Source organism: Pteropus alecto, unplaced genomic scaffold, assembly GCF_000325575.1.
Source record: "Pteropus alecto unplaced genomic scaffold, ASM32557v1 scaffold269, whole genome shotgun sequence".
NCBI classification, from domain to species: domain Eukaryota; kingdom Metazoa; phylum Chordata; class Mammalia; order Chiroptera; family Pteropodidae; genus Pteropus; species Pteropus alecto.
Window position 1 is genome coordinate 845,985 of NW_006443566.1, and position 6,720 is coordinate 852,704.

The 6,720-nt window shown below is 39.0% G+C and overlaps 1 pseudogene; it reads right to left on the reverse strand.

The window, feature by feature from the left end:
* Window positions 1–549: 549 nt before the first annotated feature.
* The window catches only part of LOC102878119, a 13,302-nt pseudogene continuing 7,131 nt past the window's right edge, over window positions 550–6,720 (reverse strand).

A 6,720-nucleotide genomic window follows, 5' to 3' on the forward strand; every position in this document is an offset into this window, starting at 1 on the left:
GAATGGAGGAGAATAAAACTGTTTTCATAGCGCACCCCATGAGTCCTGCTGCTTCAACATAATGACTTTTTTTTTTTTAAACTCAGTGTAAAGGGAAAATTATACATCGTTAAGATTTTTCAAGAAAAAAAAAATATCTTCTGGGAAGCTTTTTAAAAAAAAATTTCTGAAAAAACAGAAACCTATTTAATACTTTTTGAACAATATAGAAATCATTCGTTCACATTTTTAAAGCTCGTAATATGCTTTTATTCTTTAACTTATAAACATTTAATTCGTCCTTCAAAAGTTAATTATGATTGGTGACAGCTTTTCTCAGATACTTCCCTCATGTTCAAGAGAGGGGAAGAATTAGCCTTCGATGAAAAAAAAGAACACATACATGTACACAAGGGGAGAAAGGGGGGGGGGATTTTAACCACTAACAACATGTCGCAGTTAGATTATTGCACAAAACTTCCAAGCTGGCTGCTCTTCCAGGTGCTTCCCTTCCAATGGATGCAATAGCTGGCAGCTTTCTATTTGCAGGTTCCAAGCAATTCTGCTCTTTCATTCATAGAGTCTCCGAGGCCCCCGTAGCATCTTCTGTCATAGTGCTCTAGAGTCGTTTCATCGAGCCCGAGGTCGCCTCCCAAGGACTAGGTTGGTAGACCATGAAGTCGCTTCCTGCTTCTAAGCATCGTTCTGCCAGCAGTGGTCCTATACTCTCACAAGCCATCACATTTTTGGTATGATAAAGATGCTTTTTAATAGCCCATTCACGGATGGATGCTGAAACTGCAACCTGGCCATTGCGGTGATCAACAAGTGCTTCTATATGATGCTGAGTCCTTTTAACTCGGAACCTGTACCAGAACTCGCGGGGGGCCCACACCATCTCCCAGCCCCAGTCTTTCCTGATTTCGGCTAAGAGCTCCAGGGTCCAGCCTTTCCGGTTGGTGAACTCTGGGGCAACAGCTTTCTTTTCTAAAAGGTCCACTTGGGGCTTCACCTCTGGCTTGGAACTGGTTGAGCGCTGCACCCCCCACACCCGGCATCCCAGCGCTCGCGGGCCGCGGCCATAGTAACTCAGGGAAAAGCCTTAGGACCGCGCAGGTCTTCGACGGCCCCACCTGGAACTGTCATATTTGTACACATATTCATAGGTTCTTTTCCTTTCCCCAGGAGGAAACAGCTCAAGTGCTTCTTCCTAATTGTAACAGTAATATGTGCTCACTGCAAGGAAATTCACTGAGTACCAGGAAAATGTAGATAAAAACTAAAAGTAGCCTATAATCCCAACAATCAGTGTTAAATACTGGTAACACCATGGAACAAATTCATAACTCTCAGAGTTGGAAAAATATGCTTAGAGAGAATGTACCTTGATGCCCCTCTGAAGGATAGACATACCTCTAAGTCATCCTGCACTGCAGGGCTGTCAGGCAGCCTCTGGTGGCATGCTTCCTGTGACTGCAAGTTCATTATCACACAATTCCTTCCACATAGGCAGGTGGACTTCGGACTCAGTATCTCTCTCTGTTCAAACTGTGGTTGTGCCATTCACGACTTGTGACCTCAGGTAAGCTATTTCATCTCTCTAGTCTTCGTTTTTCTCATCTGAAAAATAGAGGTAATAGGCATTATCAGTTTGGGGGAGCATTTAACGAAATGACAAATATCATTAGCATGGTGTCTGGAGTACCGTAAACTCTCAATAAATGGTGGCTTTTATCACACCTTTAGGCTGTGGTCCTCTGCCTGCCTTCTGGACTTCTACAAGATAAATTCAATCCCTCTTCCATGTGAGACCTACAAGTATTTGAAGATTTTCCTCATGCTGGTTAGTGTCTCCTCTGGATTCCACAGGTTTGTCAGTGTTCCTCAAGTGGGGGGCAGTGCCCAGGGCGCAGCTGAGCGCCGAAGAGCTGGGTGAAGCTGAGCAGGGCGCAGCTGAGCGCCGAAGAGCAGACTTGGGTAGTTACTCCCAAGTCTGCACACCACTTCTCGCCATAGACTCTTAGTCATCTTTTCCTGGGAAACTGAGCTCATCCATTTCTCTCGCTTTTGGAATTGTTTTTGAGATCATATGAAACAGTTCACATTCATCTCTACTCACTTTCACTGTTAGACTTAGTCCACTCTCTTTTGGAACATGATTCTGTCATAAATGAGATCATTCTTTCCCATCTATGCTATCTACGACTTTGTGTTCACTCCTGTTTTTTTTAATTGTGATATAATTATACAACATCGCATTAGTTTCAGGTGTACAACATAATAATTCAATATATGTACATATTGCAAAATGATCACAACAAGTCTAGTTAACATCTATCACAATACATAGTTAGAAGTGTTTTTTTCTTGTGATGAGAACTTTTAAGATCTACTTTTGTGGCAACTGTGGAATACACAATACAGTATTAACTATAGTCACCTTGCTGTATGTTACACTCTGGGACTTATTTACTTATTTTATAACTGGAAATTTGTACCTTTTGACCACCTTCACCCATGTCACCCACCCCTCACTCCCACCTCTTGCAACCACCAATCTGTTTTTTGAATTTATAAATTCAGGTTTTTTGGTGGTTTTTTAGATTCCACAAGTAAGTAGGATTATACAATGTTTGTCTTTCTCTGTCTGACTTCATTAACATAATGTCCTCAAGGTCCATCTATTTTGTTGCAAATAGAAAGATAGCATTCTTTGTTACGGCTGAATAATATTCCATTGCATATGTATACCACATTTTCTTTATCTGTTTATCCATTGCAGGCACTTGGCTCAGCTATTGTAAATACTGCTGCAGTGAACACGGGGGTCCATGAATCTTGAGTCAGTGTTTTTGTTTCCTTTGGATAAATACCCAGGAGTGGAATGGCTGGATCATGTGGTAGTTTTAATTTTTTGAGGATCCTCCATTCTGTTTTCCATACTCATTCCCTTTCTTAGTTTCACAAATGGATTCTTTAACAACATGTTTATTAATTTTTCCAGGATTTGAAGATAAGTACACAGGTTTTAAATTTCTGAAATCTTTCTTTTCTTAAAAAAAAAAAGACAATATTTGTATTCATTAAGTACTTTGTGAACCTCTCTGATTATTCACAGATTATCGTTATGTTTTTCGCAATAGACCAATAAATTTTTTCAGTACCTTGGGTGTCATTTATCAAGGACCAATCATTTGAACTTTTCTAAAGTGTGGCTTTCTGATTTTCATCTTCTTCTGCCAGGGCTTCCTTTTCTATTAACAAATCTACTTCCATTTCTCCAGGATAAAGACATGAGACAAAATATATGTGATATATCCCACTCATCGTTCCCTTGTTTAACCATATTTATATTTAGGTGTGAATATGCCATTTCATATGTCATATTATTAGCATATCATACTGCGAAAAGTATACAATGACTTGCTTAAGAGACGGCTTAACAAATATAATATGATCATGGTGATGACAGTGACGACGATGAATTAGTGAGAAATCTATTTGTTTGTTTGTTCGTTTGGTTGCTTGTTGTTAGAAATCTTAAATTGCATCATTTCGGCTTGCCAGGTTTCTTTTCTCTAGGGCACCATCTTCTTCTTCCGTATGATCTTTCTAGCATTAGGCATTTATAAATACAACTTTCTGTGCTTTGAGTAACAAACTAATTTTGCAGAAACTGGATTTAGTAGTCTCAGCTGACCTCGTCTTTAGTAATTTTACAATTTTAGCTTCTAGAAATTAGTATCATTCTTTCAATTGCACGGATTGTAATTTTTTGTAATACACCTTGTACTCTTAAATTAAAATAATATTTTAAAATATGTCCTCGACATTTCCTTATACAAATTTTATTTCATACATTAAAAACAATTAATGTGGACCATCTTTTCTACCCAATACCTTAAGGGAAAAGTAGTATCTCTCTGTTTATTTTATAATTAGAGCATATTAAAGCATACTGAATTTCCTAGAACCTAAAATCCACTGATTATAACAGATTATAGAGGAAAATAACACATTAAATATATACATTGATTTTCTGGTTCTTTCTTTGTGTGCTGGCTTCTTGACTTACTCTGTGTTACAGACCCGATGGCATAAAATGCCCACTTTCAGCTGTTGAGTTTATATGGTACAGATACAAGTCACACAAATAGACAAAACCAATCTTTCTCTTCTTTTTATCCTCCTCTTGCTTCTCCTCCTCCTTTCTCTTTCTTCCTTTCTCTCTCTGTCTATCCCTAGCTTTATCTTATCCTCTCAATTCACATTGTCAGCAGAAGAGACTCTGGCAGGTCCCATTTGAGTTAAGTGCTCACCCAGTCCAATAACCACCCATGATGCCAGAAGGCCCTCTTGAGAATTGTGAGGCAGTAGGCAGGTGGGGGCGTTTAATTTGAGAATGGGGAAGACATTCTAGAAATTGTCTTCCCTGAGAGCAGCATGATCTGCACTTCCTTCATGCTCAATATTTTAAATTGAATTGCACCACCAAGAGAACTTTCAAGAATTTAGCTAATAATTCCTGCAATGATCTAATTTTGGGGTCGATGTCTTTTTGGACAGCAAGGTAACAGAAATACGAAATAACCAATACACTGCAGTTTTATCCATGTCATCATTTTGCCATCATCCCAAGCTGTAATTAAATACTAATACAATGATGAGTGAAAGTCCACGTGTTTCCTTAATAATAATACTCAGAATTCTGGATAAACAAAAGTAGATTTCTTAGTTCTTGGAAAAAAACAAAAGCTTCAGAGTTTGTTAGGAAACTTGCAAGATTCTTGGCATTCAAATCACTTTTATAAAGCAATACTGGGATGAGTCAAGTATAATTGAATCAGGAACATATGGATCAAATTCTCCCTTAAATACACATGGGTATAAAAATGAAGGGGAAGAGAACTTGCCAACGTGTTACCAAAACAAAACACTTTCAAAATAACTTGAGACAGTCAACAGACCCCAAACACAGCTGTGTTCTCTTATATCTAAAAATGCATTTTCCCTTCCATGTCTTGATATGTTAATTGAATTTCTGTTGAGTACCTTCAGCATACGAGGCACCTTGGAGAGCTCACCAAGTCTGAAGTTTGGGCTTTCTGTTTGGAAACATGGACTCTTGATGAAATGATTAGCATAATTCTTTTTCTGGTTTTCCACATCTGTCTGAAGAAATGTTGTGTGTGTTTTTTTTAATTTGTGCAGCAATGGACATCGTTGTCAGTCCCGTTTCTGCAAAGGATTTTTATGTCCTTAACTCGCTGAATGGGAGTACATTTCTTGGAGAGGGTTAACTTTGATTTGGTTTTAACTGGAGAAGTGGTAGATGGCAAGAGGTTGTGCCATGTTAAGAGACAGGCCTCATGGGAAGAAGAAGAGCCAACTCTCATTCTTATAGACACCGAATTTGCTGTGCTACTTATTGCTGTGGCATGGTGATCAGAGCTTTGCTTATTAATGCTGCCCTTCACTTTAATTTTTGTAAAACTGCTTTTATCAATCAGTGTGAGTAATTTTGTGAGGTTCAGAATTTTCCACCATTTCTGTGTTTATCTTTTAACAGAGCAAACTATAATTTGGGTCATATCACACATGAGAACCACCTAGCTCTTCTGAGCTCTGCACTGGAACTATGTGGTCCGCAAGGCAGAAGTTAGCCTTGTTAAAGCAGCCTTCTGCAAAGGGAGTTGTTTACTTGATTTTATTCACTCTAGTCACCAGAAGATGACTGGATGACAACCAGTAGCCAGGATCCATTCAGGCCAGATAGGGTTCAATAATAAAATTTCAGGGTGTTCATTAACTCTAGAATTCAGAAAGGTGACAAAAGATAGGTTGACCATAACCGATTCTTACATTAAATTATGTCATAACAATTGATGTAATTTTTACTATAGAAAACACAAGCAGAAGTTCACATATCTAACTATATCTAGCAGGCAGTGGGACTATAACATAAATTTCCAATTCCCCCTTCCTGGGGAGCCACTGGAAACCCTTAGTCAGTATGGCTAAGAGAAGTTTGTCCTCTAGACCATAATTTTTTCCTTGCTTTTTTCAAGTTCGGCTGATGCTTGTCTGTGTGTTCCTTAGTGAATCTGTGTGAGGCGTTACTGCTTGGTATCAGAGTCCTTGCTACTATTTGCACAAAAATTTCAGCCTGTGCCTATGTAATTTCTGAAAAATTGCAAAAAAGTCGACATACACTTTATTGTGACATTCCAATGTTGCCTTGAAACTATCGCTCTCTATAAAACGTTCTACCAGAATGCATTTAAATAGTTGTCTTACTCTGAGAGTTTTTCTTTCCATTGGAGAGCTCCTGCCCTATACTCCGGTTGATTATAGTCTGAGGGCTCTGTTTTCTACGCAACCTGTTCTCATCTGTTGGATTCTCCCATCCTAGAGCAATGAAAATAATAATCCTAGGAAGAGTAACTTCATGAAGTGAAAGTAGCTTTCCCCCCTTCAATATTCCCTTTGCTCTGCTTTTCACCCTGTGGAGAAATTCAACTCAACAAATATTTACGAGGTACCTCTTATGTCCCAGGCACTGGGCTAGATGCCAGGGACAGAAAGAGGAACCATACATGGTCCTTGACTTCCAGGAGCATATGACTAATTGGAAAAAATTAGAAATGTACAATTAGTGCAATGCTATAGAAGAATGCGGTAGATGCAACGGGTACACAGAAGAAGGGCACTCAACCTCTGGGGGGCGGGGGGAGGGGGCGG